Source organism: Somniosus microcephalus, chromosome 4 (genome assembly GCF_052327205.1).
Source record: "Somniosus microcephalus isolate GS21.2 chromosome 4, FLI_Smic_1.0, whole genome shotgun sequence".
Classification (NCBI taxonomy): domain Eukaryota; kingdom Metazoa; phylum Chordata; class Chondrichthyes; order Squaliformes; family Somniosidae; genus Somniosus; species Somniosus microcephalus.
Genome location: NC_140990.1, coordinates 29,710,776 through 29,723,120, shown reverse-complemented (window position 1 = coordinate 29,723,120; position 12,345 = coordinate 29,710,776). Strand labels below are relative to the sequence as shown.

The 12,345-nt window shown below is 45.3% G+C and overlaps 1 protein-coding gene and 1 pseudogene across 2 annotated transcripts in view; one reads left to right on the top strand and one right to left on the bottom strand.

Moving 5' to 3' along the window:
- The window catches only part of LOC147118510 (uncharacterized), an 89,525-nt pseudogene that overhangs the window by 16,144 nt on the left and 61,036 nt on the right, over positions 1-12,345 (bottom strand).
- The window catches only part of LOC147118511 (uncharacterized), a 34,775-nt gene that overhangs the window by 2,708 nt on the left and 19,722 nt on the right, over positions 1-12,345 (top strand). Inside the window, exon 2 of one of the 2 annotated variants that reach the window (XM_085984455.1) lies at positions 7,188-7,321. The exons of the other annotated variant lie outside the window; for it this stretch is intronic. The gene's annotated coding sequence lies outside the window, so the exon portion shown is untranslated. The remainder of the gene's footprint in view (positions 1-7,187; positions 7,322-12,345) is intronic. 2 annotated transcript variants of the gene reach the window in all.

The following is a 12,345-nucleotide window of genomic DNA, read 5'->3' as shown; positions in this document are numbered from 1 at the left end:
AGATTAGATAGATTTCTAGACGCAAAAGGCATCAAGGGGTATGGGGCGAGAGCGGGAATATGGTATTGAGATAGAGGATCAGCTATGATCATACTGAATGGCGGAGCAGGCTCGAAGGGCCGAATGGCCTACTCCTGCTCCTATTTTTCTATGTTTCTATGCAATGTGATAATGACTAGATAATCTTTTTTTTAGTGATGTTGATTGAGGGATAGATATTGGCCAGGACACCGGGGATAATTCCCCTAACCTTCTTCGAAATAGTGCCCTGGGATCATTTACGTCCACCCGAGAGAGCAGACGAGGCGTCGGTTTAACGTCTCATCTGAAAGACGGCACCTCCGACAGTGCAGCACTCCCTCAGTACTGCACTGGAGTGTCGGGCTAGATTTTTGGGCTCAAGTCTCTGGAGTGGGACTTGAACCCACAACCTCTGACTCAGAGGTGAGGGTGCATTTATTCGCCGCCCTTCACAACCCAGGATGCCCAAAGTGCTTCACGGCCAATTCATTGATTTTGAATCGCTGTCGCTGTTGTAATGTAGGGAAAGGCGCCAGCCGATTTATACTCGGGGACCCTCCGTTATTCCTTCCCCTGGCTTCCCTCAGAATCCTCGGATGGAAACCATCATGTCCCTGGGATTTGTTCCCCCTCCGTTTGAGGAACGTCTTCAGTCCCGTATCTTGTAGCTTTTATAAGCTCTTTAGAATAATTTGTCCGTGACTACACTATTGTGGAGTATTTTAAACCAACACTCGACACAAGGTTTTAGATCGATAGTCAAGTCGTCTTTATTGCACCGGTGGGGAAACAGTGTTAGCCAGACCTTTCTAAATTGGTACAGCAAACACTACATTTTTATACATTACAATACATATGGCCATCTCATGTTAAATTCATTCCTGCCACCTGATTGGACCTTGGCCCGCATGCATCTTCGCTGATTGGTTGCCTATGCCGTGTTACATTAAAGTACCACCTTTATTATCGGAAAAGTGTATGTCCAGCTGTTGTTGCACCTATGACCTTTGTTTATGTCAAATGGGTCTCATCAACATTGTACTTCTGACTCATTGTCCTCCTTTCCTGCCTCTCTAGGTCTCTTTCATTGTTTTACTTTCCTACCAGAAAAGAACTTACATCCTCTTACGTCTCTTATGGTTTCCACATCCGACTAGGTTATCAACTTAGAAACATAGAAGATAGGAGCAGGAGTAGGCCATTCGGCCCCTCGCGCCTGCTCCGCCATTCAATGCGATCATGGCTGATCATCCAAATTCAGTACCCGGTCCCTGCTTTCTCCCCATACCCCTTGATCCCTTTAGCCTTAAGAAATATATCCAACTCCTTCTTGAATATATTTAATGTATTGGCCTCTACTGCCTTCTGTGGTAGAGAATTCCACAGGTTCACCACTATCTGGGTGAAGAAATTCCTCCTCATTTCTGTCCTAAATGGCCTACCCTTATCCTTAGACTGTGACTCCTGGTTCTGGACTCCCCGACCATCAGGAACATCCTTCCTGCATCTAGTCTGTCCAGTCCTGTAAGAATTTTATAAGTTTCAATAAGATCCCCTCTCATTCTTCTAAACTCCAGCGAGTACAAGTCTAATCGACCCAATCTCTCATACGTCATTCCTGCCATCCCAGGTATGAGCCTGGTGAATCTTCGCTGAACTCCTTCCATGGCAAGAACATCCTTCCTCAGATAAGGCGACCAAAACTGCTCACAATACTCAAGATGTAGTCTCACCAAGGCCCTGTATAACTGCAGCAAGACATCCTTGTTCCTGTACTCAAACCCTCTCGCTACGAAGGCCAACATGCCATTTACCTTCTTAACCGCCTGCTGCACCTGCATGCTTACCTTCAGTGACTGGTGCACAAGGACGCCCAGGTCTCGTTGCACTTCCCCTTCTCCCAATCTACTGCCATTCAGATAATAATCTGCCTTCCTGTTTTTGCCACCAAAGTGGATAACCTCACATTTATCCACGTTATATTGCATCTGCCATGCTTTTGCCCAATCACCCAACCTGTCCAAATCATACTGCAGTTTCTTGGCATCCTCCTCACAGCACACACGCCCACCCAGCTTTGTGTTGTCTGCAAATTTGGAGATATTACATCTAGTTCCCTTGTCTAGATCATTAATATATATTGTGAATAGCTGGGGTCCAAGGACCAATCCCTGCGGTACCCCACGAGTCATTGCCTGCCACTCGGAAAAAGACCCGTTTATTCCAACTCTTTGCTTTCTGTCTGCCAACCAGTTCTCTATCCAAGTCAATACTTTGCCCCCCATCCCATGTGCCTTAACTTTACACACTAATCTCTTATGCGGGACCTTATCGAAAGCCTTCTGAAAATCCAAATACACAACATCCACTGGTTCTCCCTTATCTATTTTACCAGTTACATCCTCAAAAAATTCCAGTAGATTAGTCAGGCACGATTTACCTTTTGTAAATCCATGTTGACTTTGTCTGATCCTGTCACTGTTTTCCAAGTGCTCTGCTATTACATCTTTTATAATGGACTCTAGCATTTTCCCCACTACTGATGTCAGGCTTACCGGTCTATAATTCCCTGTTTTCTCTCTACCACTTAAAGCTTACTACTGCAAAAGGCCCATTAGATTATTGTCTTTATTACACCATTCAGTGAAACTGCCAGCGATGTCAGTTTAACTCTTTCCCCACTGCAGTCCCCCCTTTTGGTACTTGGCCCTTGCCCAAGTTAAACCACATGTATAAGTATCGCTGTGCCTCCTGCCCCATGCGGTGATCAGGTGCTGGTTCGGGAGGACCTGCATTAACATCATGTTTAGAGCAAACTTGTGTTTTCCGACTCGCTTTAGCTCTTTGTTTGATCCGTTTCATTTTACAAGCGGTGCATGCTGCTATTTCCCATCCTATAGCCATGACTAACTGTACTATCACTAATATATGAGAAATGATGTGGATCCATGGGTGTATGTTGACATTCATTCCCCAATCCCACAGCTTCTCATACCACGGGACGTCCTGTAGCTCTACCTCTATGTCCCTTTCTAATTCCCCAAGATTCCTTTCCAACACTATGTATTGTTTCACCATCTTACTTAAATCCTCTTTCATTTCTTGCAGATCCTCTTGCGGGCGGGGTATTGGGGCCCCAACCGGATCTTCATAATTAACCAACTCGTCCTTTAGACTATCTGGCACATTTAGTTTTATCTCCTCCCTTGAATGTACATACACCAATCTGGTGTGTCCAATTGTCACAGGGATCTTTGGCGTAAAGCAGAAGTTAGGCATTGTGATTGCACATACAAGGTTACTATATTGGTACTCAGTCTCTGTGGTGACTATACAATACTCCCCTTCGCCTCTATATCCCGAGCGGGTGTGATGGTGATCAACATGTGATAATTCCAACACACATCCCTCAGTCTTATTATAGCCGCACTCATCCTTACGGCCTTCTCCTACCGGATGTGGGCATATCGTAAGCGTGCCTTTCCCGTGGCATCCGTTTAGGGAGATTTCTCTCATAGTACCATTCTTCCTGATGGCATAGGTATCAATTGGATAGTATTGGAGGTATGTCTCACCCCTCACTATGCCTATGTTTGTTACCTGGTACTGTGCGTATGGAGTCGTGTCTAGTCCCACCACTGATATCAGGAGTACCATGCCTATCATTGCTGTCACTTCTGCTTTACATTTTTGTATCACTGGATATGTTCTGGTCATCCCTTTGAGGGTACAAGCACTCAGAGGGCCTGGATTCTGGCTCAGGCCATAGAGCTGTGTGTTGTTAATCCAGTCTGGTACCTCGCCTCGCTGTATCTGTGCCAGATTATGTTTTAACTGTCCGGTGATCCATTGGCCATAGGCATGACACAAGCCTCTCCCTACCCCGTCTTTTGCCTGTTCCTCATCTCTATGGTTTAGTTTGTTGATAATGCTGGCATGGTCCTCTTTAACCTTGATTCCCTCGAGTAATTTCCTTATCGTGTGTCCTCCCAACTCTGATCCTTGTCGAACCAAACCAGTTTCCTTCTCTAAGATCTGTTGTATTACCCTTTGTAGTCGTTCCACATGACTCTGGACTCCTTGTATATCTAGGGTGTTAATGAATGATGTCCCCGTGTTTATTCCCGTGAGTATATCGGTTCCTAAGCTCCTCTTAATCCTTTGGTGGAATGCAGCATGTCCCCTAAAATTAGTCGCCCCTGTCACATCAGCAGCTTGGTTAATTACATTCTTCATCATATATGCATACAATTCTCTAGTTTTAGTAAACCTTTCACAATATCCTGGCCATTGTAATATGGTTAAGTTCATTAGCACCGGTACAATTTCGTGTCTCACGTTACCATACAATTGTTCTCCCTCGGTAAATAATACTAGTCCATTCATGGGTCCAGGTTTCATATCTGGACATTATAGCATCCTCGGTTCACTTGTCTCTTCTTTCTGTGTATTGGGAGCCGTGGATGAGATTCTGAATGTGATTGTTCCATTAAAACATGGTGCTGCTTCATCATGTACTTGTCGTGTAATGTGGGATGTCCCTTTGCTTATTTCATGTCCCAGCAGTAATCCCACCTTCATGGTGAAGTTTCCCTGTAAATTAAGCAGAAGCCTGGTCGTCACCATAGGTTAGTTTATCTCCGGTGTTTATTCCATTGTTCCTGTTGGATTTAAGATCAGATGAATTATTGCTTTATCATTTTAATTGGGTCCAATGTTTCCATCTACCCTTTCCCCCCATATCTATACATGCGCATGTATCGCTGGTCATGATAACCTCAAATGTTCCGGTCCATCTAGGTGAGAATCCCAATCTCTGGCAATATTTTAACAAATACCTGCTCGCCCACCTTGGGTAGGGGCTCCGAGGCCCCCTGCTTTTGTGTATTTTTATCTCTGATGTCTTGTTGTTCTTTAACTTCTTGTTTGAGCTCCTTCAATTGATTATCCAATGTTTGTACGTATTTCCTAATTTTATCTTTTAAGGGTCGTATTCCCTCGCTACCAGATGCTACTCCTTCCGGCAGACACATTGCTCGTCCAGTCCTGAGTTCATATGGTGTCAGTCCGGTCACCCTGTGATCCTTTTTCCATATTCCATCTCTACCTTTGGCTGCGCCTCTCTTTGTCCACTGCTCCTGCTCCTCCATTTCGGTCTCCTCTTGGATTCTTTTAATGTTCACTTCCTCTGCTGTTATTCTACCTGCTGCTCTTGCTGCCTGATCAGCTAGCATATTTCCTTTTTGTTGCTCGCTCATTATCTTGCGGTGTGCCTTTATTTTAATCACTGCTACCTCTTCTCCTTTTACCACTTCTACTAGGTCTCTCACTACCTCCTCATGCTGTATTTGTCCTCCTCTGGAAGGTTACATAGCCACAAAGTCAACATGGATTTACAAAAGGTAAATCGTGCTTGACTAATCAATCTGCTGGAATTTTTTGAGGATGTAACTGATAAAATAGATAAGGGAGAACCAGTGGATGTGGTGTATTTGGACTTTCCGAAGGTTTTCGATAAGGTCCCGCATAAGAGATTAGCGTGTAAAGTTAAGGCACATGGGATTGGGGGCAAGGTATTGACTTGGATAAAGAACTGGTTGGCAGACAGGAAGGAAAGAGTTGGAATAAACGGCTCTTTTTCCGAGTGGCAGGCAGTGACTAGTGGGGTACCGCAGTGATCGGTCCTAGGACCTCAGCTATTCGCAATATATATTAATGATCTAGACAAGGGAACTAGATGTAATATCTCCAAGTTTGCAGACGACACAAAGCTGGGTGGGCGTGTGTGCTGTGAGGAGGATGCCGAGGAAACTCCAGTATGATTTGGACAGGTTGGGTGATTGGGCAGAAGCATGGGAGATGCAGTATAATGTGTGTAACCCCTTCACGGTTCTCTAGATATATGTGAGATGTGGTCTCTGTTGCAGACAGTATTCTATAGTCCAGTAAGGAGATCACTACTACAATGGCTTAATTCTAATTATCTTACTTTATAGCTTTAACGTCAGACAGTATAAGAAGATTACGGGTCAATGACCTAAATTAGACATTTGCATACATTAGAATGAATCTAGAATAAACATACATTCTCCATTTACATGGATTCAAAGGAGAATCTGTCCGTATCCAAATTCGAGTGCACTCTTTCGTTGGCGCGCTTAAGTTGGAGCTCATGGTATGTATAATGTCTGCAAGACTTACGACTCAGAACCCCTTAGTTGAATTCTCTTCACGATCACTGAATCCCACTTTGAGTTCTGGATGCAGAGCTACTAATACGAAGGGCGGCGGCCGAGTTTGGAAGCCCGGGACGGGATGCGGCAGCCATTTGCCTCCTGAGCCCTCTTTTCAGAGCTCTGCCCTCTTTTCTTCCAGTCGCTCCTTTTTTTCCCGCTCGAAAAACCCCGACTCCACTCCTTCCTCCTGGGGTTTCTGCCTGGAGACTGCGCAGCCTCTCGTTTGGCCGTTGTTCCCAACTGTCACCATCGTTGAGTCTCGCGCAGACCGTTAACTGTCACATTGTGTCCTTAAAAGTTCTTGCCGTACCTTCACATGGGCAACTTTAACCCAGGGATTATAACAATGATAATACAGTGTCTAAGTTAAAGATTGATAACCATACTTAGCGTACATAACATTTCCAGTGGGTATTACACTCCCCCCGCCCCCCCACCAAATATAAGCATGTCCCCATGACTAATGAACTTTACACATAAGGGGTTGCATGCTTCCCAACCATGTATAAAGGGAGGTAACATATCGAACCGTAGGGGCTATCATTACACTTGGCACTCCTAGTGTACTGTATGTCAATCTTTCAGGAACCTTCTTAACTCGCTGTGAGCTCCTTATTTTGGATACCCGGTCTTCAGTTCCTTCAACTACGTTGGAGGCGTTGGTTCCTTTGTTATCATGCCTTTCAGTCTCTTTTATCTCCTTCTCGGAAGCATCTGGTTCTTCCCAGACCATGTCCAAGTCTGAGCTAAATGGTTCAGACAATTCATCCAGATTCTGTCTTATGCGTCTTTCTGGGAGGTCATACCATAGATCCCATTCTTCATCTTCCGACTCATCAGGTTCCTCATGATCCACACACTGTGTCATGGGTTTTCTGTCTTCTGGAACAAAGTTTTCCTGGTTTCTCATTTTTTTCTTCTTCTTTGCAGGGTTCTCCTACTAGGTGTCAGCTCATTATCCGCTGGCGGATCCAGATGCACTTGCTGTCCCAATGGCAGGATATGATTCCGGTGCAGTATTTTTATGGGTCCATTCCCACCTGCAGGTTTTAGCCGAAACACAGGTAGTTGTGACATTTGACTTTCAACAATGTAAGGTGTAGAAGCCCAGCGGTCTGCTAACTTATGTTTCCCTTGAAGTCCTAGGTTCCGTATGTGAACTCGGTCACCAGGCATGAGTTGGGAAAAACGGATCTCCTGGTCATACCTCTGCTTATTTCCTTTATTCTGTTTGGCAGAAACAGACTCAGCAAGTTCATAAGCAGCTTGCAATTCCTTTCTCATGTCAGATACATACTTGAGGTAAGTTCTCTGTGATGTGCCATCACTGGATACTCAGAAACACAAATCCACCGGCATCCTCGCTTCACGTCCAAACATGAGGTAGTACGGTGAAAAACCAGTCGCGTCATTTCGGGTACAATTATAAGAATGAACAAGATGTCCAATGTGCCGACTCCACTTGTTCTTTCGCTTCGAATCCAGCGTTCCAAGCATGTCTAACAAAGTACGGTTAAACCACTCAGGTTGAGGATCTCCCTGAGGATGGTATGGAGTTGTTCTTGACTTCTCAATCCCGAGCATGGACAACAACTCATGTATAAGTCTACTTTCAAAGTCTCTACCTTGATCACTGTGTATTCGCTTTGGCAGTCCATAGTGGATGAAGTATTTCTCCCACAACACTTTGGCAACGGTGGATGCTTTCTGATCCTTTGTGGGAAAAGCTTGGGCGTAGCGAGTATAATGATCTGTAATGACCAAGACATTTGCGGTATTGCTGGAATCGGGTTCGATGGACAGAAAATCCATACAGACAAGGTCTAGAGGTCCATCACTTTGCATGTGAAACAGAGGAGCAACTCTTTTAGGTAAAGTCTTTCTCTGGACACAACGTGCACAGGACTTGCAGAACTCCTCAACCGCAGACTTCATACGCGGCCAATAGAATCTGTCCTTGACCAACCCATAGGTCTTATCTACTCCCAGATGACCTGCGTCATCATGCAAAGACTTCATCACTATTTCCCTGTACTTTTCAGGCAGGACCAACTGTGAATGACATGGTTTAGTGGGTGGGTGAGTGATTCTACACAACACTCCCTCTTTAATTTCCAAGTGGTCCCATTCTCTTAGGAGCAGACGACAGTCAGGATGTTTTGATTTGTCGATCTGTGTAATATCACCCAGACGGAGAGCTGAAAACACCTCATGAATACAGGGATCCTCCTGTTGTGCTTTGGATATTTCAGATGAACACAACATGGGTAAGTTTTGTACATCCAAACTGGAAAGGTTGCAAAATGCCTGGGGAACAGCATGCATTGACGCTCCCAAGTGGTCAATCTCTCGGGCATGAAATGAATTCTTTGGTCCAGATACCACGGACATCTGACACATTACTTTCACATCTGCTGAAGCAACATCTTTCCACTCTGGTTTCTGGTAGTGTGGGCGACGAGACAGAGCATCTGCGTCAATGTTCTGGTTCCCAGGTCGGTACCTGAGACTAAAGTCGTAAGCAGATAGTGCAGCAAGCCAGCGGTGGCTGGTGGCATCAAGTTTTGCCGAAGTCAACACATAGGTTAATGGATTATTGTCTGTCCTCACTTCAAACTTCGCTCCATACAGATAATCCTGCAGCTTATCCACCACCCCCCACTTCAACGCCAAGAATTCTAGCTTATGAGCTGGGTAGTTACGCTCTGATGGCGTAAGACTGCGACTGATGAGCGCTACGGGTCTCAGCCCTGCTCCTTGGTCCTGATACAACACACCACTCAACCCTTCTTGACTGGCATCCACGTGTTTCTTGCCAGTTTCTTGCCATTATTTAAAAAGGGCAGTAGACAGAAGGCTGGAAACAATAGACCGGTTAGCCTAACATCTGTGGTAGGTAAAATTTTGGAGTCCATTATTAAGGAGACAGTAACAGGACATTTGGATAATCATAATTTAATAGGACAAAGTCAGCATGGTTTTATGAAGGGGAAGTCATGTTTGACAAATTTGCTGGAGTTCTTTGAGGAAGTAACGTATAGGGTAGATAAAGGGGAACCAGTGGACGTAGTGTATTTAGACTTCCAAAAGGCATTTGACAAGGTGCCACACAAAAGATTATTGCTTAAGATAAAAAATCACGGGATTGGGGGTAATATTCTGGCATGGATAGAGGATTGGCTATCTAACAGACGGCAGAGAGTTGGGATAAATGGTTCATTCTCAGACTGGCAATCAGTAACTAGTGGTGTTCCGCAGGGGTCAGTGCTGGGTCCCCAACTCTTTACAATCTATATTAACGATTTGGAGGAGGGGACCGAGTGTAACATATCAAAGTTTGCAGATGATACTAAGATGGGGGGAGGAAAGTAGTGAGTGAGGAGGACATAAAAAACCTTCAAGGGGACATAGACAGGCTAAGTAAGTGGGCAGAGATTTGGCAGATGGAATACAATACTGGAAAGTGTGAGGTTATGCACTTTGGCAGGAAAAATCGTAGAGCAAGTTATTATCTTAATGGCAAGAAACTGGAAAGTACTGAAGTACAAAGGGATCTGGGGGTCCTGGTGCACGAAACTCAAAAGGTTAGTATGCAGGTGCAGCAAGTGATTAAGAAGGCCAATGGAATGTTGGCTTTCATTGCTAGGGGGATAGAATATAAAAATAGGGAAGTATTGCTTCAGTTGTACAAGGTATTGGTGAGACCGCACCTGGAATACTGCGTACAGTTTTGGTGTCCATACTTAAGAAAGGACATACTTGCTCTCGAGTCAGTACAAAGAAGGTTCACTCGGTTAATCCCGGGGATGAGGGGATGGACATATGAGGAGAGGTTGAGTAGATTGGGACTCTACTCATTGGAGTTCAGAAGAATGAGAGGCGATCTTATTGAAACATATAAGATTGTGAAGGGGTTGGATCGGGTGGATGCAGGGAAGATGTTCCCGATGATGGGTGAAACTCGAACTAGGGGGCATAGTCTTAGAATAAGGGGCTGCTCTTTCAAAACTGAGATGAGGAGGAACTACTTCACTCAGAGGGTGGTAGGTCCATGGAATATGCTGCCCCAAAAAGCTGTAGAAGCTACATCATTACATAAATTTAAAACAGAAATAGACAGTTTCCTAGAAGTAAAGGGAATTAAGGGTTACGGGGAGCGGGCAGGAATTTGGACATGAGTCTAGGTTCGGATCGGTCATGGCCCTGTGGGTAGCGGAGCGGGCCCAGGGGCTGTGTAGCCTGATCCTGCTCCTATTTCGTGTGTCTAATTCTGTTAGATTCAGGAGATAGTTCTGTGATAGTGTATTGGCGGTTAGGATCAGATCAGCCATGATCTTATTGAATGGCGGAGCGGGCTCGAGGGGCCGATTGGCCTACTCCTGCTCCTATTTCTTATGTTCTTATATGGCAGCTGTGGGTTTGCAAAAGCCAACACGGGGGCTTGAGTAAGACTTTGCTTTAAGGTGTGGAAGGCCTCTTCGCATTTCTCATCCCATCTAACACCAAAAGGCTCAGAGGGTTTGAAGTAGTCCTTGTTCTCTTTACCTTTAGCCTTTTTCTTCCTCTTGGCTGGTGGGAGGTTACCAGCCAGCAGCTGATTCAGAGGATGGGCCACTTTGGAGTAATCCTGCACAAAGCGCCTGTAATATCCGCAGAACCCAAGAAATGACTGCAAGGCAGTCACTGTGTTCGGTTTGGGCCATGTGGTAACAGCTTCGATCTTGGATGGATCTGTGGCTACTCCATCCTGTGATACAACATGCCCCACATAGGACACGGATGTTTGGCAAAACTGACACTTGTCCAATGATAGCTTGAGACCTTCATCCTCCAGGCGACCAAGCACTTTCAGCAACCGAGCTTCGTGTTCTTCAAGGGTTGCCCCAAACACAATGATATCATCCAAGTACACCAATACTTCGAGCAAGTTCATGTCCCCAACTGTTTGTTCCATTATTCTTTGAAAAGTTGCTGGAGCGCCTGAAACTCCCTGTGGCATCCTTTCAAATTGGTAGAACCCAACTGGACACATAAAGGCTGTCTTTTCTTTGTCCGATTCACTCATAGGTATTTGGTAGTATCCACTTCTGAGATCCAACACACTGAACCACTTGCTTCCATTAAGACAAGCCAGTGCATCCTCAATTCTTCGAACGGTGTATTGGTCAGGAATAGTATGTCTGTTAAGCGTCCTCAAGTCCACACACATCTGAATCTTTCCGTTCTTTTTCCTCACCACCACTATAGGAGATGCATAAGGACTCCTGGACTCGGTAATGATCTCAGCTTCTTTTAACTGCGACAGGTGCTGTCTCACTGCTTCGATGTCAGCTGGTGCCAGCCGTCGAGACCTCTCCCGAAAGGGTTTATCCTCGGTAATTCTGATAGAATGGCGAGTACTCTTACTACAACCAACATCAAACTCATGAGTAGAGAAAACTCCTCTCCGCTCCATCATCTTCCTGACTAATCGGTCCTTCCATTCTTTAGGAACGAATGAATCTCCAAAGTTGAAGGAGGAGGGTGTCAGATCTCCGGTTGAGTTAACTTTGGACTCTTCCTTCACATGTGACGACAGTACATTTACAGGAAACAGATGCGCAATCGGCATTCCTTTCCTCAATGTGATTCCTTTGCCTGACATATTCCTCACGGTCACTGTAACTCTCCTTGACATCACAGCTGTCGGGGTCTGCAACTCTGGTCTCACCAGAAGCTCATTTGGGAACCGTGACTCTTCTGCAGGATCATCAGGTGACTCTATCAGAATGGCTTCAGTACCTGGTGTTCCAGGGAATTTTGGTATCCCAGGGATTCTAGCCACTCCTCCAGGACGCAGGGTGATAGGTTTGGCTCGAACGTACCACACAGTTCCTCTTTTGCTATCATCTACTTCGGAAGAAAGTTCAGGCAGTTTCTCAAAAGCCTTTTTGAAAACAGGGTGAATGTGTCTGGTGCTCAAGAAGTTTTCACCTCCCTGCTCTTTGCAGCTTGTCAGGAGTCGTCTCACTATGGGTGTATTACTGCCAACCAGTATGGAAACCTCACCTTTCACCATGGGGTCAGGGCAAACCAACACAAGTGCATC